Genomic DNA, 25,156 nt, shown 5'->3' on the forward strand with positions numbered 1-25,156 from the left:
TATCCTGTAGGAATTCTTGAAAACGTTCCCGTGCGCATAGGTCAATTCTACATTCCAACCGATTTTATAATTATGGACATAAGAGAAGATGAAGTTACACCCATTATATTGGGAAGACCATTCTTAGCAACCGCCGGTGCGATCATAGACGTAAAACGAGGACGACTCACTTTCGAAGTAGGAGAAGAGAAAATTGAGTTCATTCTTTCCCAATTTTTGAAAGCATCTGCAATAGATGACACATGTTACTTTATGGATATCATCGATGAATGCATAAAAGAAACAGAGTTAGAAAATGACAAATTGTCTGACTATCGTGTAGAAGACATACTTAACCAATGTTTAGCAATGACATCGAATCCTACGCAATGCCTTAAGAAACCAAACCTCGACCTGAAAACACTCCTAAAAAATCTAAGATATGAATTCCTAGACTTAGAACTTGAACGACCAGTAATAGTTAATGCAGACCTAGGAAAACTCGAAACCGAAAAACTCCTACATATCTTAAGAAAATATCCAACCGCAATAGGATACAACATCACCGATCTTAAAGGGATAAGTCCTTCTATTTGTATGCACCGCATCATGCTAGAAGAAGACTGTAAAACTTCTAGGGAACATCAGAGGAGACTAAACCCGATCCTGAGTGAGGTAGTGAAAAAGGAAGTAACAAAGTTATTAGAGGCAGGTATCATATATCCTATATCTGATAGCAAATGGGTTAGTCCTGTACACGTAGTACCAAAGAAAGGAGGTATAACAGTTATTGAAAATGAAAAGGGAGAAACTATAACCAAACAAATCGAATCGGGATGGAGAATGTGCATTGACTATAGGAAACTAAACAAAGCAACCCGAAAAGATCATTTCCCTTTACCATTCATTGACCAGATGTTAGAATGATTAGCAAAACATTCTCATTTCTACTATCTAGATGGGTACTCAGGCTTCTTTCAAATACCAATTCATCCTGATGACCAAGAAAAGACAACATTCACATGTCCTTTTGGTACCTTCGCTTATCGACGAATGTCGTTCGGCTTGTGCAATGCTCCTGCAACCTTCCAAAGGTGCATGATGGCAATATTCGCCTATTTTCTCGAAAACATCATGGAAGTATTTATGGATGATTTTTCCGTATGCGGACAAAGCTTTGAAGAATGTCTTGAAAACCTAGAGAGAGTTCTAGAACGATGTGTAAAAGTAAACCTAGTACTTAATTGGGAAAAATGTCACTTTATGGTACAAAAAGGAATTGTTTTAGGACACATCATATCAAATAGAGGAATTGAAGTAGACAAAGCCAAAATAGAAGTAATCGAAAACCTTCAACCTCCGAAAACTGTGAGAGAAGTACGAAGCTTCTTAGGACATGCCGGTTTTTACCGACGATTCATTAAAGATTTCTCTAAAATAACTAAACCTTTAACCGGATTATTGATGAAAGATGCTGAATTCATCTTCGACAATAAATGTTTAGAAGCATTTCAAACGCTTAAACAAGCATTGATCTCCGCGCCCATAATGCAGACTCCGGATTGGAATGAACCATTCGAAATAATGTGTGACGCAAGTGACTACGCCGTAGGCGCTGTTTTAGGACAACGAAAGGATAAAAAGCTTCACGTCATATATTACGCAAGTAGAACCCTAGACGAAGCACAAATGAATTACGCCACGACCGAGAAAGAACTTTTAGCAGTAGTATTTGCACTAGATAAATTTCGTTCTTACTTGGTCGGAGCTAAAATAATCGTTTACATTGACCACGCCGCCATTAAGTACCTCTTAACAAAAAAGGACGCTAAACCTAGACTCCTAAGGTGGATTTTATTTCTACAAGAATTCGATTTGGAAATCAAAGATAAGAAAGGAACTGAAAACGTAGTAGCAGATCACCTCTCTAGACTGGAAAACCTGGAACCGGAAAGAACATCGATCAACGATGATTTCTCGTACGATAAACTTATAGCTACTTTGGAAGAAAATAAAGCTGATAAACAGGTAGAGACCACCTTAGCTATATGTGTTACACCATGGTACGCTGATCTCGTCAATTATTTAGCTGCCGGAATAGTTCCACCTAATTTATCTTACCAACAAAAGAAACGATTCTTCCATGACATAAAACATTATTACTGGGATGACCCTTTACTTTTCAAAAGAGGCCCCGATGGTATTTTCCGTTGCTACATACCTGAAGAAGAGATAGAAAATATAATCCAACACTGTCACTCCGCTCCTTATGGTGGACATGCAAGTACATCCAAGACCTGTTCCAAAATCCTACAAGCCGGTCTTTATTGGCCAAACATATGGAAGGATATGCATGCGGCTATCAAGAAATGTGATTGATGTCAACGCACAGGAAACATATCTAGACGTGACGAGATGCCACAAAAGGGCATTTTGGAAGTAGAAATTTTCGACGTGTGGGAAATAGATTTCATGGGACCTTTTCCACCTTCTTTCGGTAACAAGTACATACTCGTAGCAGTTGACTACGTATCAAAGAGGATTGAAGCTATAGCTTCTCTAACAAACGACACACGAGTAGTAACTAGACTCTTTAAGAATATAATTTTTCCAAGATTTGGGGTCCCAAGAATAGTAGTCAGTGATGGTGGATCGCATTTCATATCTAAGGTACTCGAAAAACTACTGTTTAAGTATGGTGTAAGACATAGAGTAGCGACACCTTACCATCCTCAAACCAGTGGACAAGTGGAAGTCTCTAACAGAGAAATTAAACAAATATTAGAAAAAACAGTCGCCACCTCAAGGAAAGACTGGTCATCAAAACTATCCGAAGCTTTATGGGCATATCGAACCGCCTACAAAACTCCCATAGGAACAACCCCATTTAAGCTTATTTATGGAAAATTTTGCCACCTCCCGGTAGAATTAGAACATAAGGCCTACTGGGCTATTAAAAATCTAAATTTAAACTATAAGGCCGCTGGTGAAAAGCGAATTCTTGACATAAACGAATTAGAGGAACTTCGACAAGACGCCTACGAAAATGCCAGAATCTACAAAGAAAGAACGAAAAAATGGCATGATAAACGTATATCAAGAAAAATCTTCAAACAAGGCAATATAGTCCTTTTGTTCAACTCTAGACTTAAGTTATTCCCAGGAAAACTACGTTCTAGATGGTCAGGCCCTTTCCAAATCACCAATGTCTTTCCAAGTGGAGCGGTGGAAATTAAAGGAAAATCTATTGAACCATTTATCGTAAACGGGCAGCGTCTAAAACATTATCATTATGCTGAGAACAATGAAGATTCGCAAGTCCTGCACTTAGACGAAATGCCTCCAGAATTTATAGATTATATTTGATAGTTTTTATGTCGAGCTTGCGACATTATACAAAGCGCTTCGTGGGAGACAACCCACAAATATTTTTTTATTTTTATTTCTTCTTTGATTATTCTTTTAAATTCCATTTAGTATTCATTCTTCATTTATTTTAATTTATAAAATTTTTCTTCTTTTCTTCTTTCGGCATTTGGCCAAATCCTGACTAAAACTTTTCTTTTTCTTTTCTCTAGCTAACACTAACCTGATGGGACAAATTGATCGTATGGGTATCAAATTCAGAGGGAAAGCTCAGAAACAAAAGTTTGAGGAACTAGCAGAGAGAGAGATGCTTCCTAGCTTGTATGCTGATGATTGGGCAATGACTGCCCTTGGACTAAGAGAAAGTGTCATGTATTTGTTGAGTCAAATAGGGTGGGAAACCACTCCTATTCGAAGACAATTCGTCACTTACCGGAGACTGACTCTAGAATTCCTTAGCTCTCTGATCTATCTACCCAGTCATGGAAAAGGAATAAGCAGAGGTTTCATTCAGTTCAGAATGTTCAACATGGAGTATTAGTTTAACATTCAAGACTTCACTAACCTTTTAGGTTTCCCTACCTCTTTTGATACATTCACAGTGAGCCAAGAAGACCTTTTAGAATATAGAGAACTTGAACATTTTTGGGGAAGTTTGATTGGAAATGACGACCCCGAGGAACATGAGTTTCTTTCTGGAAACATACATAATCCGGCCTTTCGTTATTTCCATAAGACCCTGTCCCACACCCTTTTTGGGAAGAAGTCAAATATTACTACAGTATCACGTGATGAACTCTTCATCATATTTTGTGCTTCCCAGAACCGTCCAGTGAATGGTGCCACTTTTATGTTGGAAAACTTTGACCGCCTTATCCAAGATGAATGAGCACCGATTCAAATAGGCGGATTGATAACCATGATTGGTAATGCTATCGGATTACGTCAACCTATGCTTGACCTAAGCCCTTTTTGTGGCATTGCGACTATGAGTATACCTTTCCTCTTCAACATTATGTTTATAGCAAACCTCGGGCCTGAAGAGTTCGAACTAATAATTGACAACCAAGTTCTTTGCCTATTCACCTTGCCTAGTCCGAGGACTAGTGTTCATAACCGCAATAACTGGCTCTACAACCTGAACGGAACACCTTCCCCTGCTAGATCTACTAAATCCATCCAGGACTATGAGATTTGTGACGACCAGATTCCTTATGCTGAGTCTGACCCTCAGACACCATCTGGTTATTATGATATTGACCCTCCTCCTCAACCTATCTCGACCGAAGAGTCGGCAATACCTGATCCTAGACATCATATGCCCGGAGCTAATTATAACACCACCATTCAAGCTTTGATGTCAGAACAAGACGCCCTCAGAGAAGAGTTAGCTAATATGGGACAAGAATTTCTGAGATACATGAGCAGTATGACAAATCAATTCCACGAGTTGCTAAACCGTGTTAACTCATTCGCTCATCCGGCCAGAGATCCTGCAAGTGGCTAGAAGTTGTTTTTCTTAGTTACTTAGTTTTAGTTTAGGCTATTTATAGTTTTGTTTCACATTATTTTTAATATTAGTATTTGTTTTTCTTTCGCATGTTTGCTTTTGTTTTCCAATGTTACATTATGATTATTTTATGAAGCTATTGCATTATTAGTTTATTTTGATCTATGCAATTTCTATAATTACAAGTAATGATATCCACTATATGCTATGCCTGTTAAAGAAATACATATATTATGGTAGTAGAATAGCATGCAAGGCAATTTAAAAGCATTACAATAGTAAAATAAAATAAGCATAAGCAAAACAAAATAACAAAAATAAAATATAGTAATAAAAACAAATTATGAAGCACCCACGCAAGCAGTGACCGTTGCAAGCTGACTGTGTGACGAGCGTCACACACGCCATCACGGTCGTCACACCAAGTGCCTGTGACGCCCGTAACACCCCTGTCACGAGCGTGACACCTTCAGACTAGGTGAACGTTAGTAACCGTTGGGGACACGACCGTTACACCACCCCACTTTTTACCTTCCCCATTCACTTACCCATTTACTCACATTTACCCACATTTAATTATTTTTCACCCACTCCCTTTCCAACTTCCAAAACTTTCTCTATAAATACCCACCATACCTTTCTTTCTACATCATTCCAACATACATTTCTCCATACAAAATCCTTTTTTCATCCCTTCTCCTCCTTTCAACCCACTTATCAGTATGGCGGGAAACCAACAATTCGGAAATATCATCTTCCGATCCGAAGATGATGATTATCAAAGGGAGCAGTTCGAGCGTTTCCAACAACGAGGTGTCTTATCTACCAGGTATCTTGATTTAAATTGTTTACAAGAATTAGGATTACTTCAAGGTATACAATGGATGCTCCGCCTTACTGATTTAACCTTTCTATGCACTCATAATCAACCTACCTACCCATCTCTCACCTTAGAATTTTTAAGTTCTTATTCGTACAACACTCCCACCGGTGAAGAAGAGTACTTAACCGGTACCGCAACCTTCCGCATGTTCAACACCGAATACTCACTATCCCAGGATCAGTTGAGTGCCATGCTACAGTTCCCTATAGGAGACCGAGTCCACCCAAGAATCCCTCCGAACTCCCAGTGGCACATACACGCCTTCGACCTCTTTAGAAAAATATCCGGTGTGGAAACCAATAACTGGGATGTGCTACTTGCTTCGCATATACATAACCCAACCATCCGGTATTTTATCCACACCCTGCAAAACACAGTTTTTGGAAGACCGAACAACAGCAAAGTCAACGCCAAGGAATTATTCTTCCTCCACTGCGTCTTTGAAAGGGATACAAAGGTAAACGCTGCTTCTTTCTTATTTCATCATATCCGCACCCTATGTGCTAGAGGCCGTCAACCTTTCGTGATTGGAGGATTAATAACCTCCATAGCACTTGGTTTAAACCTAGGGGACCGACTCCAACATTTACAATCTCTCCTACCCCTATTTATGGATATAAGCTATTGTCGGTCCAGCCGCCTAATCAAAAATAGGGTAGGCGGAAGATATTATCTTATGGTAAACAACCAAGAAGTCCCAAGCGTTGTTTTACCCAACATTGCCCTCACAGATGTCACCAACCCCAACCGCTTCATCTACGACTTTAATGCTCCCGAAGCTACCGAGCCTACACACGCAAACCCGCCTATAGACGAGTTTGAAGAAATGGAGCAAGGTGATCAAGGTCCTGAGCAACAATCAATCCCGCTCAACCCTTGCAATAATGCAACTGGTCCATCCTCACGACGTCGTCGACGAAGAAGGCCAGCCACTAATGATGACATCATGGATGCTATTGACAGTATGCAAGCGCAGAATCTCGAAGTGATGAAAATGATGCACCAGATGCAACAACAACAGGAAGCGAGGAATGTAATAACCGACCAGCGGTTCACTGAGTTGCTCAGTAGGTTTGACGACTTAGGAGTACGTCAACGATCACCAGGTCCAAGAACAAGAGGCGGCAGGCAGCATTGATTTTAGTTTCCTTTTCTTTTTTTCTATTTCTTTTGTTTTCTTTGAAACATTGGGGACAATGTTTCATATAAGTGTGGGGGGGAAAACCTTGTTCTTTCAACCTTCCCTTTTCAAGTATGTTATTTTCCCTTTCATTGTTATTTCCCTTTCTTATTATTATGAAAAAAAAATTATTTATAATACATATTTATTTTAAGTTAAGTCCCTAGTGTGAAAAATTCTTATTATCTATTCCCCTTAAATTTTCTTGAGCCATAACAAAAATCCAACACACTCAGTAAATATAAAGGTTGCTTATTTTATCAAACTTGAGTGAAATCAAGACTAAATTATTACCATACCAACACTCTAAACAAACCTCAACATGTTAGATCAGAAAAGTACCTGTTATACCAATCCCTTGAACTTTTAGTCTTATAGTAACCCCGAGTAGTTTATACAAGAAGTCAGCACCATCCTAATAACAAACTACATGGAGAGCCGATGAATATAAGTGAATGATTCCCAAAATAACAAAATATATATATATATATATATATATATATATATATATATATGTATATATATATATATATATATATATATATATATATATCAGGAAATGCACTGATTAAGTTAGGTGCCAGATCATTTAATCTAAAGGTTGCAGATCATACAAAAGCATAATACGAACGATCCATGGTGAGTTGGTTCAGCAGGTATCTGGTGCTGAACTTGGTAGGGAGGACTACGGTCCGATCCCCCGCAATTTGCAATGGACTAAATAACGAAGTTATCCGACTTATGTACCAGAGCTTCTAGCTAAAAGGGGATCATAATCACTAACCGGTCACTCCACTATGTGCGCGAAAAGATAAAGGGCTTAATGTGATTTCGCTAGAATGAAAACGGGTGAAATAAGAGTAAAGGAACTAGGATAGCTATAATAGCATTACTCGAACTGGTTTGCATAAGGTAGAGTTATCTGAGATTGTGACGGTAGTTGTTGATGTCAAGATTAAACTCAAGTTACTTCTAAACAAGGTTTGCATGCAACCTAGTACGAATTGATGTGTGTTTTGAAATTTCATCTGGCCAAATTTTTAAAACGATTTCTATATTGTATCTTGCTTGAGGACAAGCAAAGGTCTAAGTATGGGGGAGTTTGATAACATGAAATAATATCACATTTTTGGACTCGATTTAATTAAATTATATTATTATTTGTTTCGATTTATTTCATTTTATTCGATATTACGTGGTATTTTCCCTTCTATTTGTCTCAGGTAACTTATTTGAGGCATAAGTGAAAAAGGAAGAAAAGGGGTGCAAAAGAAAAGAGGATTCTCCAAAAAAAAAAGAAGCATTCCACTAAAGCCCAGCCCACAACCAGAAGGAAATGCGCTGAGGCCCTGTGACGAACGCCACACAAGGTGTGACGAGCGTCACGCCCCCTGCTAAGTGTTACAAGCGTAACACAAGGTGTGACGACCGTCACACCCCATTCCTATATTTTTGGGTTTGACGCGTAACAGAAGCAACGGAAGCACGTTCCTCCTCTTTCTTCGCTTGACCAATTGACGTGAGAAACCTACCAAAGGGAAAACGGTCACTTAATGGATTGGTATAAATAGGACCAATTATGGAACCCTAAAGGAGAAAAAAAATTTCCCAGTTTAAGGCATAGCAATTTTTTTACTACTTTCTATTTTTTTCAGCATTCTATCTTCATAGCAACTTTTATTTCTTTTTCTTTTCCAGTCAATTTTTAGAGCACTTAATTAATTTTTCACACAATAGTTTCTACATCGGAAACTATTGTGTATCTTTTACTGGATCTAACCTTACGTTAGATCATAGTATTTTATTCCTTCGCTTTTATTTTCCTGTCCGATTGAAGAGTTCAAGAACAAATCCAACCGGTCTGTGGTGGAGTGTTCAAGATTGCTATTAATTATTCAGGTTCTTTAATTTATTGTTTTAATTTATATATGCTCTGCATTGCTGTTTATTATATTGTTTGCCTGAGATGGTTTTATTTAAACATGATAATTGTTTAGACCTGTTTAGCATGTCCGGCTAAGTAATTTAGATATCGGTATGTAAAGTAAGCGGAATGAAGGAATCAAAACTAAGTTGGTTTAATTTCATTTAAAAATAAAGTCACTCTTTTTATGGTCTCAATTTACAGGTTTAATACCAAGGTTTTTGTACGAGAGTAAAAGACGTAAAGAAGTTAAAATCAATAGAACGAAAGTTTGAGTTTTTAACTGGACAGTGTAAATTGGACATTAATTCTAAATCAGGGCGAAAGCAATTTTTAGAGCTAATTAAATTCTAATCTTTTTCAAAAAGTATTTTTAAAGGTTAAATGTGAGGACGAGAGTTAAGCATTTAAGTTTAATTATATAATCTAAGTCAATAGAGCGAGAGTTTGAGACGAGGGTGTTTAAACGGTTAGTATTTTCTTAAAAAAGAGTTTCTATAGATTTTGTTGTTTTCAAAAAGTGATTTTGGACTTAACTAATAAGTGACAGCTACGTTAATATAAAGTCATAGTCTATTCAACAGAGCGAGAGTTTGAGAAAAGGCTTTTAATCAATAGTGTCTACTGAAAAGATTTATTTTAAAACCAAGAAACCAACGAAGATTTGATTCCCTAATTACGACGAACTACATACCGATATCCGCTTAATTGATATTAAATCTAGATCTTATTTTAGTTTTATTTTTCCCCCAAGTCATCAAAGTATCATCCGCCTTAGCTTTACGAAGTAACCTTAGAAAACGGTATATCGATTCATAAGTCCCTGTGGGATCGATATCTTTTAAAACTACGCGATAAGACTGTGCACTTGCAGTCAGTACCCCAATCGACTCATAAAGTCACGATCAGTAGGTAGCCGAGCTACGAAGACTCTGATTCTCATATTCAGATGAGATACGTATGCAGTGGATGCGACATCCGTGCGAGTCATTTTCTTTTGACCCCTCTTTTAGTAAATAACACATTAAATAAGCCTACACCCTTTAGACAAGAACAACAAGAGTGGATCCCGTAGAGTACTACGGATGCGTAGGGGTGCTAATACCTTCCCTTCGCATAATCGACTCCCGAACCCAAGATTTGGTTGCGAGACCTTGTCTTTTCCTTTCCTTTCTCCAGGTTTACTTCGAGCGTTTCCTTTCCGCCCCTTTGGGATAAATAACGCACGGTGGCGACTCTTCTGTCATTTTCCTTTTTCGCCGGTTGTTCTTTCGCAGGTTGCGACAGCTGGCGACTCTGTTGGGGACCCGGTTTCCCTAAGCGAGTCCCTCCTAGCTTTTGTAGTTTCTTGTTTGTTATGTGTTTATTTCTTTTGTACAGTTATTTATTTACCTGCTTTATCTTATTGCATTCATGTACATATGTCTGCTGTATCTGTGGGTTATGTGGTTTGTTTGTTTGTTGGAGTGGGATGTTCTATGAGATAAGCCCACTACCCAGGCTCGAGCGTACACACAGGTTTTAGAGTGGATAGTCATGAGGCTTGCGTGGCATGTTGCTACGTTAATTCGTTCATGAAAACCCACACCCAGACGAGGTTTCTGTTGGATATATTCTGTCCTATGGGTGTTCCATAATGATAGATGTTCCTCTAGAAATCGTCGACTCTGGTGACCATTTCCCGAGGACTCAGTCAAGGCCTCTCCTCCGAGACGTGATAATGTTAGCTCTGGTGGGCGCATTCTTGTTGCTCAATCCGAGGACCCCGAGACTGGGAACTTGCTTTAGGATATCCTGTTGAGGGGAGTCAGTGGAGGTCTTTTATCCTGTAATAATGCCAAACCTTCAGTGGTAAATGTATTATTCTCGGCTGAAGGGCAGAAGCTGACAAACTTCTGTTCTTAGAACCTACCAGTGAGGGGCGGGCTAAATTCAGGAAACCTTAACCTTCAACCAACCCGTTTTTCTGGTATTCTTATTGGAGCAGAGCTTTGATCTCTTATATGTTCCTCAGTGGTTTTCTCTTCAGACAGTGCAACCCAACAGATGTCCAAGCAGATACAGCAGTCCTGATTTCCATGTCACTGCATTGCATCACATTATTTTGCATTCATATCATTTAACACATGTTTATCAATTACCAGGGGTTTACATCTTCTTCTTGATCCCGGTCGGGGTTTTCTGTTTCTCCTGAGATGGATATTGGCAGAAAGAGACACGTCGCCTACAAGTTTCCTGTGGTTTGCTTGGAGCCTATTCAACAGCTGATGAAGTTAATGGATCACGATTCTCTACAAGGATTCCGGAAGGATTATGGTTTGATTCTAAGTTTCGTTACGGTTCTCTCCAAGGATCAAAACGATGCTCTTTTTACATTGTTACAGTTCTATGACCCTCCATTGAGGTGTTTCACGTTCCCAGATTATATTTTGGTCCCTACTTTGGAGGAGGTTGCTAGTTTTCTCATAGTTCCTATCAAGTCGCAGTTGCTATTCTACAGTTCAGAGTTTCTGCCCGATCTTAGCATGGTTGCTTCGGCCACATATCTGGGGAAGTCAGTCTTGCAGGCTAATATGTGTCAGAAGGGAAAAGTTAATGGTTTTCATCTGAGTTTCCTACTGGGAGAAGCAAAGAAGAAGCTTGAAGATGGTGACCAGAAGGGTTTCAATGCTGTGTTGGCTCTTTGTGTGTATGGGATTATCCTGTTCCCTAATGTGGCGAAATTTGTGGATGTATACGCCATACGCCTCTTCGTGTTGGGAAATCTGGTGCCGACCTTGTTGGGAGATTTCTTTCATTCACTGCATCATAGGAATGAGAATAGAAGGGGGGATTGGTGAATTGTTGCGCGCCTCTGTTTTATAAGTGGTTCAGTTCCCACCTAGCCAAGTCAGGAGCGTTCGTTGATGTCAAAAACTCGTTGAGTTGGTCAAAGAGACTGATGGGGATAAGGGCTAAAGATATTTCTTGGTGGTCAGACCGGAGCTTGCTGGCGCCGTTGCCGGGGACTTTTATTTAATCGATATCGTAACTCTTCCGTTACGCTGTAGAGACTAAGGTTTCTTTTTCTTCTATTCTTTCTTTCGTTGATTTGTATGCCACGCACTCGCTCACAAGGCGAACCGCTCTATTTACGAATCAACGATATCGAACTATATCTCCGAGTCTTACGACGAATTCGGGAATATCGTGCTGCGAACAATCTCCCTCCTATAGACTTTCCTGATCTCAAAGATCTTCCTTCTTTAACCGAGATGGCAGAACCAGCTCGTGCTCTTAGAGATTACGCCGCTCCATCGCAAGATGAACCGCATTCAAGTATTGCTCCACCCGCAATCGAAGCAAACAACTTCGAACTCAAACCTTCGCTGTTGCAGGCTGTGCAACAGAACCAATTCTCTGGAAATCCTACCGAAGATCCAAACCTTCATTTATCTGTATTTGTCCAATACGCTGATACTGTTAAAGCTAATGGTGTCACATCAGAGGCAATTCGACTTCGTCTTTTTCCTTTCTCATTAAGAGACAGCGCTAGAAGATGGCTTCAATCTCTCCCTTCCAACTCAGTCACCACATGGAACGAGTTGAAGAAAGTTTTTCTTGCCCGATATTTTCCGCCAAGCAAAACAGCTATGTTAAGAGCCCAGATAAACGGATTTAAACAGAAAGACAACGAGTCTCTTTTCGAAGCATGGGAAAGATACAAAGACATGATGAGACTTTGCCCACACCATGGTTTGGAAGACTGGTTAGTAATTCACACATTTTATAATGGCCTCTTATACAATACAAGGTTAACAATAGACGCCGCTGCAGGTGGTGCACTAATGAACAAACCTTATGCTGATGCTTACCAGCTTATCGAGAGCATGGCCCAAAACCACTATCAGTGGGGAACCGAACGAACAACGGTGGAAAAACCTCAACCGAAAACTGGCATGTACGAGATAAGTAACCTTGATCACGTTAATGCAAAAGTGGATGCTTTGGTCCAGAAAATTGAAAGTCTAAACATATCACCTCCAGCCGCCGTGGTTGCTATAACTCAGAATTGCGAGGTCAGTGGAATCCAAGGCCACACTCCTGCGGAATGTCAACTCTTGACTGGAATCCAAGCAGAGCAAGTAAACTATGCTCAAGGAAGCCCCTATTCGAATACCTATAACCCAAATTGGAAGAACCATCCAAACTTTTCATATAAGAGTAATAATGCTTTATACGCACCTGGACAGTCTCCAAATCAAGCCCCATCTATACCTCCGGGATATCAGAAACCGAATCCATCCATACCTAACAATAATACCCCTAGAAAATCCAACTTGGAAATCATGATGGAAAACTTTATAGCTTCCCAACAACAAACCAATAAAGATTTCTTAAACCAGAACATACATACTGGCGAACAACTTAAACAACTAGCAAGAAAAGTAGATGCTTTGGCTACCCATAACAAAATGCTGGAAACACAAATATCTCAAGTAGCTCAACAACAAGCACCTACTGCTGCCCCAACTGGTACATTCCCTGGACAGCCCCAACCTAATCCGAGAAGCCAAGCTCATGCAATTATATTAAGAAGTGGAACGGAAGTGGAAGGACCGTCTGATCCAAGGATAGAAAACCAAAACCCTAAGGAATCAACTGAGGAAAGTGAACCTAAGGAAAAGGAAGAGAGAAATAAGGAAACCCTAGAAAAGAAGGAACCTTATGTACCTCCACCACCTTACAAACCACCTATACCTTACCCTCAAAGGCTTGTTAAAACCAAAGATGCGAGCCAATTTAGAAAATTTGTTGATCTCCTTAAACAATTAAACGTTACAATTCCGTTCACCGAAGCTATTACGCAGATGCCCTCATATGCTAAATTCTTAAAAGAAATTCTTTCTAATAAGAGGAAACTTGAGGATAGCGAAACCGTTACACTCCCTGCCGAATGTAGCGCTATAATCCAAAACATGCCACCTAAACTCAAGGATCCGGGTAGTTTCTCTATACCCTGTCACATAGGAAAATTTGTCATCGACAAAGCCTTATGCGATTTAGGAGCCGGAATTAGCGTTATGCCTTTATCCATATGTAAGAAACTGGAAATGGGAGAATTAAGACCAACCAAAATGTCCGTGCAACTAGCAGATCGTTCCATCAAATATCCTGTAGGAATCCTTGAAAACGTTCCAGTACGCATAGGTCAGTTTTACATTCCCACCGACTTTACAATTATGGACATTAGAGAAGATGATATTACACCCATTATACTAGGAAGACCATTCTTAGCAACTGCCGGTGCAATCATAGACGTAAAACGAGGACGACTCACCTTCGAAGTAGGTGAAGAGAAAATTGAATTCATTCTTTCCCAATTCTTGAAAGCACCTGCAATAGAAGATACATGTTACTTCATGGATATCAACGATGAATGCATAAAAGAAGCAGAGTCAGGAGAAGACAAATCATCAGACTATCTTTTAGAGGACAAATCTAAACAATGCTTAGCAATAACACCGGACCCTACGCAATGTCTTAACAAACCAACCCCTGATTTGAAAACACTTCCCAAAAATCTGAGATATGAATTCCTAGACTTAGAACTTGAACGACCTGTGATAGTTAATGCAGATCTAGGAAGACTCGAAACAGAAAAACTCTTACATATCTTAAGGAAATATCCAACCGCACTAGGATACCACATCACCGATCTTAAAGGAATAAGCCCTTCTATTTGTATGCACCGCATCATGTTAGAAGAAGACTGTAAAACCTCTAGGGAACACCAGAGAAGACTAAACCCGATCCTGAGTGAGGTAGTAAAGAAAGAAATAACCAAGTTATTGGAAGCAGGTATTATATATCCTATATCTGATAGCAAATGGGTTAGTCCTGTACACGTTGTACCAAAGAAAGGAGGCATAACCGTTATTGAAAACGAAAAAGGGGAAACTATAACTAAACGAATCGAATCGGGATGGAGAATGTGCATTGATTATAGGAAACTAAACAAAGCAACCCGAAAAGATCATTTCCCTTTACCATTCATTGACCAAATGTTAGAACGATTAGCAAAACATTCACATTTCTGTTATCTAGACGGTTATTCAGGCTTCTTTCAAATACCAATTCACCCTGATGACCAAGAAAAGACAACGTTCACATGCCCTTTTGGTACCTTCGCTTATAGACGAATGCCGTTTGGTCTGTGTAATGCCCCTGCAACTTTTCAAAGATGCATGATGGCGATTTTCGCCGACTTTCTCGAAAACATCATGGAAGTATTTATGGATGACTTTTCTGTATACGGACAAAGTTTTGAAGAATGCCTTGAAAACCTGGAAAGAGTTCTTGAGCGATGTGTAAAAGTAAACTTAGTACTTAATTGGGAAAAGTGCCACTTTATGGTACAAGAAGGAATTGTTTTAGGACACATCATCTCGAACAGAGGAATTGAAGTAGACAAAGCCAAAATAGAGGTAATCGAAAATCTTCAACCCCCAAGGACCGTGAGAGAAGTACGAAGCTTTTTAGGACACGCCGGTTTTTACCGACGATTCATCAAAGACTTCTCTAAGATAACTAAACCTCTAACCGGACTATTGATGAAAGATGCTGAATTCATATTCGACGATAACTGTTTAAAAGCATTTCAAACTCTTAAACAAGCATTAATCTCAGCACCCATTATGCAGACACCAGACTGGAATGAACCATTCGAAATAATGTGCGATGCCAGTGATTATGCTGTAGGAGCTGTTTTAGGACAAAGGAAGGATAAAAAGCTTCACGTTATATATTACGCAAGCAGAACCCTGGATGAAGCGCAAATGAATTACGCCACTACCGAGAAAGAACTCCTAGCAGTGGTATTCGCACTAGATAAATTTCGTTCTTACTTGGTAGGAGCCAAAATAATAGTCTACACCGATCACGCTGCTATCAGGTACCTTTTAACAAAAAAGGATGCTAAACCTAGACTCCTAAGATGGATCTTGTTACTACAAGAATTCGACTTAGAAATCAAGGACAAGAAAGGAACTGAAAACGTAGTAGCAGACCACCTCTCTAGACTTGAGAACCTTGAACCGGAAAGAACATCAATTAATGATGATTTCTCGTATGATAAACTTATAGCTACTTTGGAAGAGAACAACTCCGACATGCAAGTAGAAACCACCTTAGCTATATCTGTCACACCATGGTACGCTGATCTAGTCAATTATTTAGCTGCCGGAATAGTTCCACCTACTTTATCTTACCAGCAGAAGAAACGATTCTTCTACGACATAAAACACTACTACTGGGATGATCCCTTACTTTTCAAAAGAGGCCCCGATGGTATTTTCCGTCGATGTATACCCGAAGAAGAGGTAGAAAATATAATCCAACACTGTCACTCCGCTCCTTATGGTGGACACACAAGTACATCCAAGACCTGCTCTAAAATCCTACAAGCTGGCTTTTATTGGCCAACTATATGGAAGGACGTACATGCGGCTATTAAGGAGTGTGACAGATGTCAACGCACGGGAAACATATCTAGACGTGACGAGATGCCACAAAAAGGTATTTTGGAAGTAGATATTTTTGACGTGTGGGGGATAGACTTCATGGGACCTTTCCCATCCTCTTTCGGTAACAAATACATACTCGTGGCAGTTGACTACGTATCAAAATGGATCGAAGCTGTAGCTTCTCCAACAAATGACACCCGAGTAGTAACTAGACTCTTTAAAAATATAATATTTCCGAGATTTGGCATCCCAAGAATAGTAGTCAGTGATGGTGGATCACACTTTATATCCAAGGTACTCGAAAAACTACTATTTAAATACGGAGTGAGACATAGGATAGCAACACCTTACCACCCTCAAACTAGTGGACAAGTGGAAGTATCTAACAGAGAAATCAAGCAAATACTAGAAAAAACGGTAGCCACTTCAAGGAAAGATTGGTCATTGAAATTACCAGAAGCTTTGTGGGCTTACCGAACTGCTTATAAAACCCCCATTGGGACGACCCCATTTAAGCTCATTTATGGAAAATCCTGTCACCTCCTGGTAGAATTAGAACATAAAGCCTATTGGGCTATTAGAAACCTAAATTTGAATTATAAAGCCGCCGGTGAAAAGAGAATCCTTGACATAAACGAATTAGAGGAACTCAGAAGAGACGCCTATGAAAATGCCAGAATCTATAAAGAAAGAACAAAACAATGGCATGACAAGCGTATATCAAGGAAAATCTTCAAGCAAGGCGACGCAGTACTTTTATTTAACTCTAGACTAAAGTTATTTCCGGGAAAACTACGATCCAGATGGTCAGGGCCTTTTCATATCACTAAAATCTTTCCCAGTGGAGCGGTAGAAATAAAAGGACAATCTACAGAACCGTTCACCGTAAACGGGCAACGTCTGAAACACTATCACTATGCGGAAACCAACGAGGATTCGCAAATCCTACACTTAGACGAAACGCCCCCAGGATCTATAGATTATATTTAACAGTTTCTTTGTCGAGCTTGCGACATTTAAACAAAGCGCTTAGTGGGAGACAACCCACAAACTAATTTGTTATTTTATTATTCTATTATTATCATTCCCCTATTTCTTTCTTAATTATTCTTTTAATTTCTGTTTAGTATTCATTCTTGATTTATTCAAAAATAAAATAAAATAAATAAATAATAATAATAATCTTTTCTTCTTTCGGCATTTGGCCAAATCCTGACTTAAACTCATGTTTTCTTTTCTCTAGCTAACACTAACCAGATGGGACATTTTGATCGTATGGGTATCAAGTTCAGAGGAATGGCTCAGAAACAAAAGTTTGAAGAACTAGCCGCTAGAGAGATGCTACCTAGTTTATATGCTGATGATTGGGCTATGACTGCCCTTGGACTGAGACAGAGTGTCCTGTATTTGCTGAATCAGATAGGATGGGAGACATCCCCTATTCTGAGACATTTCACCACCTACCGGAGACTCACACTAGAATTCCTTAGCTCACTAATCTATCTACCCAGCCATGGAAAAGGAATTAGCAGAGGTTTTATCCAGTTCAGAATGTTCAATATGGAGTACCAATTTAATATTAGAGACTTTACCAACCTTTTGGGTTTTCCTACCTCCTTTGATACATTCACTGTAAGCCAGGAAGAACTTTTTGAATATAGAGAGCTTGAACACTTTTGGGGTAAGCTGACTGGAAATGATGAGCCCGAAGAACATGAGTTTCTCTCTGGAAACATACATAACCCGGCTTTTCGCTATTTCCATAAGATCCTAACCCACACTTTATTTGGGAAGAAGCCAAATAGTACTTCAGTTTCACGTGATGAACTCTTCATCATATTCTGTGCTTCCCAGAACCGTCCAGTAAACGGTGCTACTTTTATGTTAGCTAATTTGGACCACCTTATCCAGGATGAGCAAGCACCCATTAGAATAGGCGGTTTGATAACTATGATAGGTAATGCTATTGGATTACGTCAGCCTATGCTTGACCTTAGCCCTTTTTGTGGCATTACTACTATGAGTATACCTTTCCTCTTCAACACTATGTTTATAGCAAACATAGGGTCTGATGAGTTTGAGCTTATTATTGATAACCAGGTTCTCTGCCTATTCACCATGCCCGATCCTAGGACTAGTGTTCATAACCAAAGGAACTGGCTCTATAACCTGAATGAAACCCCAACTCCTGCTGGATCCACTGAATCCATCCAGGATTATGAGATTTGTGATGACTATGAGAATTATGTTGACCAGATCTCTCATGCTGAATCTGACCCTCAGACACCATCCGGCTATCATGATATTGACCCTCCTCCTCAGCCTGTTCCGACCGAAGAATCAGCCATACCTGACCTCCGACATCATATGCCCGGAACTGATTATAACACCGCCATTGAAGCTTTGATGTCAGAACAAGACGCCCTCAGAGGAGAATTTACTAACATGAGAGACGAAGTTCTAGGATACATGAGCAGTATGACGAATCAGTTTCACGAGTTGCTACATCATGTTAACTCTTTTGCTCCACCGGCCAGAGATCGTACAGAGGGATAGAGTTTAGTTACTTTCCTAAGTTATTTAGTTTTAAATTAGATTTTTCATTAATGTTATTTGAATTCATGTTTATTTCTATTTCATTTCATTGTTTTCCTTTCCTGTATTACATTATGATCAATTTTTATTGAAGTTGTTTATTTAATTTTATTATGCAAAAGCTATTATGCTCTACTGTTGCTTCCTATGAATTATTACTATACAAGCAGATTAAGCGTGCACAATAAATTAAACTGCATACTAAACTGATCATAAGCAAAACAAAACATTAAAAATACGCTACAAGTAATTCTGTGAAGCGCCACTAAGCCTTTCCAAAAAGGAATGTGTGACGAGCGTCACACTATCCATAACAGACGGCACGCTTAGTGCCTGTTACGAGCGTCACACCCCTGTGACGAGCGTAACACTCCTCAGACTAGTGAACGTTAAGGAGCCGTTGGAGACGAACGTTACACCTTTAACTTTTTACCTTCCCCATTCATTTTTCATTTAACCACACTTAATTACTTTTCAACCACTTTTTCTTTTCACCTTCCAAATTCTTCTCCTATAAATACCCACCAAACCTTCCTTCATTCACCACAAAACAATTCTCTCCTATCAAATACATTTCTTTTTCTTTCCAAATCATCCCTTCAAAATTCATCACAATGGCGGGAAATCAAAATTTCGGAAATATCATCTTCCGATCCGTAGATGACAATTATCAGAGGGAGCAATTCGAGCGTTTCCAACAGCGAGGCGTCGTTTCCACCAGGTACCCCGATTTACCTTGTTTACAACAATTAGGCTTACTCCAAGGTATCGAATGGATGCTCCGTCAAGCCAACCTAACCTTCCTTTGCACCCATAATCAACCCACCTACCCATCCCTAACCTTAGAATTCTTAAGTTCCTACGACTACACCACCCCCGCCGGTGAAGACGAATTTCTAACCGGTACGGCAACCTTCCGTATGTTTAACACCGAGTACTCTCTAACCCAAAACCAATTGAGTACCATGCTACAATTTCCCACAGAAGGTCTGCTGCATGCCAGAATCCCTCCAACCTCAAACTGGAACACAGTTGGTGTTTTCGGCCTTTTTAAGAAAATTTCCGGTATAGATACCTACAACTGGGAAGAGCTCCTTCTCTCCCATATACATAACCCCACTATCCGGTACTTTATCCGCATCTTGCAAAACACAATTTTTGGAAGGCCAAACAACAGCAAGGTCAACTCAAAGGAACTATTTTTCCTCCAGTGCGTCTTCGAACCAGATACTCAGGTAAACGCCGCCTCCTTTCTATTTCATCACATCCGCACCTTATGTGCTAGAGGCCGGCAACCTTTTATAATTGGTGGATTAATAACCACCATCGCACTTGGCCTAAACCTAGGGGATAAACTCCAAACTTTAGAATCCCTACCTCCCCTATCTATGGATATCAGCTACTGTCGATCTAGCCGCTTGATTAAGAACAGAGTAGGCGGAGGATATTATCTTATGGTGAACAACCAGGCAGTCCCAAGCGTTGTTCTACCAAATACTGCCCTCACTGATGTCACAAACCCCGACCGCCACCTCTATGATCTAAACGCTCCTGAAACCACCGAGCCTTCACAAACAAACCCGCAAACAGATGAGTTTGAAGAAATGGAACAAGGTGATCATCCGCCTACACAACAGTCAGTCCCGCTCAACCCTTCCGGCAATACAACTGGCCCATCCTCCCAACGTCGTCGACGAAGAAGGCCTGCAACCAACGACGACATTATGGATGCTATCGATGGCATGCAGGCACAGAATGTCGAAATGCTGCAGATGATGCATCAAATGCAATAGCAACAGGATGCTAGGAATGCCATAACCGACCAGCGGTTTACTGAGTTGTTCAGCAGGTTCGACAACTTAGACTTACGTCAGAGATCACCAGGTCCAAGAACCAGAGGCGGAAGACAACCTTAGTTGTAGTTTCTTTTTCCTTTCCATATTGTATTTCATTTCCTTAAAACATTGGGGACAATGTTTAATTTAAGTATGGGGGGGAAAACTTGTTCTTCCTATTTCCATTTTTCAAGTATGTTATTTTCCCTTTCATTGTTATTTCCCTTTAATCATTATAAAAAAAAAAAAAAAAATTTATTATAATTTTAAGTTAAGAGTGTGAAAAATTTCTATTATCTATTCCCTCAATTTTCTTGAGCCATAACAAAAAAAAATTTTTTTTAACACACCCAATAAGTATAAAGGTTGCTTACCTCATAAAACTTGAGTGAAATCAAGACAAAAAATCATTACCATAACAACGCTCTGAGAACCTCAACATGTTAGATCGGGATAAGTACCTATTATACCAATCCCTTGAACTTTTAGTTTTATAGTAACCCCGAGTAGTTTATACGAGAAGTCAGCACCATCTTAATAGCAAACTACGTGGAGAGCCGATGAATATAAGTGAATGATCCCCAAAGTAACATAAAATATATGAATATATCAGGAAATGCACTGATTAAATTAGGTGATCCTTACCAGATCATTTAATCTAAAGGTTGCAGATCATGCAAAAACACAATATGAAAAATCCATTATGAGTTGGTTCAGTAGGTATCTGGTACTGAACTCGGTAGGGCGGACTACGGTTCGATCCCCCACAATTTGCAATGGACTGAATAACGAAGTTATCCGACTTATGTACCAGAACTTCTAGCTAAAAGCGGATCATAATCACTAACCGGTTACTCCACTATGTGCGCGAAAAGATAAAGGGCTTAATGTGATTTCGCTAGAATGAAAACGGGTGAAATAAGAGTAAAGGAACTAGGATAGCTATAATAGGGTACTTGAACTGATTTGCACAAGGCAGGTTGTGATGGTAGTTATTGATATCAAGATTTAACTCAAGTCGCTTCTAAACAAAATCCACTTGCAACCTATTACGAATTGATGTGTGTTTTGAAATTTCATCTGGCTAAAATTTTAAAACGATTTCTATACTGTATTTTGCTTGAGGACAAGCAAAGATCTAAGTATGGGGGAGTTTGATAACTTGAAATTATATCACATTTTAGGACTTAATTCAATTAGATTATATTATCATTTACTTTAATTTATCTCATTTTATCAGATATTATGCGGTATTTTCCTTTCTATTTATGTCAGGCATCCATTTTGAAGCAAAAGTGAAAAAGGGAAGAAAAGGAGGTGTAAAAAGGAATAAAAAGGAAACAAATAACAAAGACAAAGCCCAGCCCAAAGAAAGCGCACGTTATGCCTGTGACGGGCGTCACAAAGGTTGTGACGAGCGTCACACTAAGCACACTCTTGTGACGAGCGTCACACATGGTGTGACGGACGTCACACCATTCCCCTATATTTTTGGCGCTAGGAACTCAACTGACCACGTTGAAAGCTATTTCCACGCACGCTTAACCCTCGGAACGAAAAGACCGCGCATACGGAAACCCTTGGAAAGCAGTTACACCAGCAGCTGTATAAATAGCAGCTAATTGGGAAGTTCCAGCCGCCCCGTTTTTCCACGCTGAGATTGCCGAAGCTCTGCCCATTTTTCTTTTCACGCTTTTGCTTATTTTTCTTTTCCAGCACTTAACATTGTTTATTTTATTTATTTCTTCTGCAAGTTCTACATTCTTTTTCCCTTGCAATTTACCTTTCCCTTTTTGGCATTTAGATATTTTTCGCATAATAGTTTCTACACCGGAAGCTATTGTGCAACTTTTTATCGGATCTAACCTTACGTTAGATTCTAGTTTTATTTCCTTGGTTTAATTTATTGTTTAATTGAAGAATCGAAGAACAAATCCTACCGGCTTGTGGTGGAGTGTTCAAGACTATTGTATTACGCATTCAGGTTCTTTAATCATTATTTAATATTTTGTTTTATTATTTATCTATATTATCTGCCTGGAATGAGTCTGTTTATGCATGATATGTATTCTTGTTTATTTAGCATGTCTGGCTAATTCGCCTAGGTATCGGTATGTAAAGTAAGCAGAATAAGGGATCAAGACTGAGTCGGTCTATCTAAACTTAAAATTAAAATCAATCTTTTTACGGTCTCAACTTACAGGTTTAATAACAAGATTTTTTACAAAAGTAAAGGACATAAAGAAGTTAAAATTAATAGAGCGAGAGTTTGAGGTTTTAACTGGACAGTGTAAGTTAGGCATTAATTCTAGATCAGGGCGAGAGCAAGTTTTAGAGTTAATTAAATTCTGACATTTTCCAAAAAGTATTTTTAAAGATTGAATGTGAGGACGAGAGTTAAGCATTTGGATTTGATTATATAACCTAAGTCAACAGAGCGAGAGTTTGAGATAAGGGTGTTTAAAACGGTCAGTATTTTCTTAAAAAGAGTTTCTGCAACTTTATTGTTTTCAAAATATGATTTTTGACTTAATTATAAGTGACAGCTACATTAATATAAAATCATGGTTTATTCAACAGAGCGAGAGTTTGAGATAAAACCTTTAACCAATAAAGTTAACCGAAACGATTTATTTTAAAACCAAGAAACCGACAAAGACTTGATTCCCTAGTTCTGACGAACTACATACCGATATCCGTTTTATTAATATTTAATCTAGATCTTAGTTTAGCTCTTAGTTTTTCCCCAAAAAAATCAAACATTTTCACCTTAGATTTACGTAGTAACCTTAGATAACGGTATATCGATTCATAAGTCCCTGTGGGATCGATATCTTTTAAAACTACGCGATAGAACTGTGCACTTGCAGTTTGTATCCCATTCTCGACTCACACTTATCTCAAACTCTCGCTCTGTTGACTTAGGTTATATAATCAAATCCAAATGCTTAACTCTCGTCCTCACATTCAATCTTTAAAAATACTTTTTGGAAAATGTCAGAATTTAATTAACTCTAAAACTTGCTCTCGCCCTGATCTAGAATTAATGCCTAACTTACACTGTCCAGTTAAAACCTCAAACTCTCGCTCTATTGATTTTAACTTCTTTATGTCCTTTACTTTTGTAAAAAATCTTGTTATTAAACCTGTAAGTTGAGACCGTAAAAAGATTGATTTTAATTTTAAGTTTAGATAGACCGACTCAGTCTTGATCCCTTATTCTGCTTACTTTACATACCGATACCTAGGCGAATTAGCCAGACATGCTAAATAAACAAGAATACATATCATGCATAAACAGACTCATTCCAGGCAGATAATATAGATAAATAATAAAACAAAATATTAAATAATGATTAAAGAACCTGAATGCGTAATACAATAGTCTTGAACACTCCACCACAAGCCGGTAGGATTTGTTCTTCGATTCTTCAATTAAACAATAAATTAAACCAAGGAAATAAAACTAGAATCTAACGTAAGGTTAGATCCGATAAAAAGTTGCACAATAGCTTCCGGTGTAGAAACTATTATGCGAAAAATATCTAAATGCCAAAAAGGGAAAGGTAAATTGCAAGGGAAACAGAATGTAGAACTTGCAGAAGAAATAAATAAAATAAACAATGTTAAGTGCTGGAAAAGAAAAATAAGCAAAAGCGTGAAAAGAAAAATGGGCAGAGCTTCGGCAATCTCAGCGTGGAAAAACGGGGCGGCTGGAACTTCCCAATTAGCTGCTATTTATACAGCTGCTGGTGTAACTGCTTTCCAAGGGTTTCCGTATGCGCGGTCTTTTCGTTCCGAGGGTTAAGCGTGCGTGGAAATAGCTTTCAACGTGGTCAGTTGAGTTCCTAGCGCCAAAAATATAGGGGAATGGTGTGACGTCCGTCACACCATGTGTGACGCTCGTCACAAGAGTGTGCTTAGTGTGACGCTCGTCACAACCTTTGTGACGCCCGTCACAGGCATAACGTGCGCTTTCTTTGGGCTGGGCTTTGTCTTTGTTATTTGTTTCCTTTTTATTCCTTTTTACACCTCCTTTTCTTCCCTTTTTCACTTTTGCTTCAAAATGGATGCCTGACATAAATAGAAAGGAAAATACCGCATAATATCTGATAAAATGAGATAAATTAAAGTAAATGATAATATAATCTAATTGAATTAAGTCCTAAAATGTGATATAATTTCAAGTTATCACTTGCTTCGGGCAGATATTATTCATAGTTGTGGAGACTTCCCGAATGTACCATTGCTAGGAAGAAGAGGAAGTATCAACTACAATCCTTCTCTGGCAGTCAGACAGTTTGGATATGCTTTAAGAACTCCGCCTCTGGAAAAAGATGTGGAAGAATATCTGTTTTTCCATTCTTCATCTGATTTGA

The 25,156-nt window shown here is 39.0% G+C and overlaps 1 pseudogene; it reads right to left on the bottom strand.

Annotated features, from left to right (window-relative positions):
* Positions 1-12,481: 12,481 nt before the first annotated feature.
* On the bottom strand, positions 12,482-12,581 carry LOC127099096 (uncharacterized; annotated as a pseudogene).
* Positions 12,582-25,156: the final 12,575 nt, after the last annotated feature.

Source organism: Lathyrus oleraceus, chromosome 6 (genome assembly GCF_024323335.1).
Source record: "Lathyrus oleraceus cultivar Zhongwan6 chromosome 6, CAAS_Psat_ZW6_1.0, whole genome shotgun sequence".
In the NCBI taxonomy this organism is placed as follows: Eukaryota; Viridiplantae; Streptophyta; class Magnoliopsida; order Fabales; family Fabaceae; genus Lathyrus; species Lathyrus oleraceus.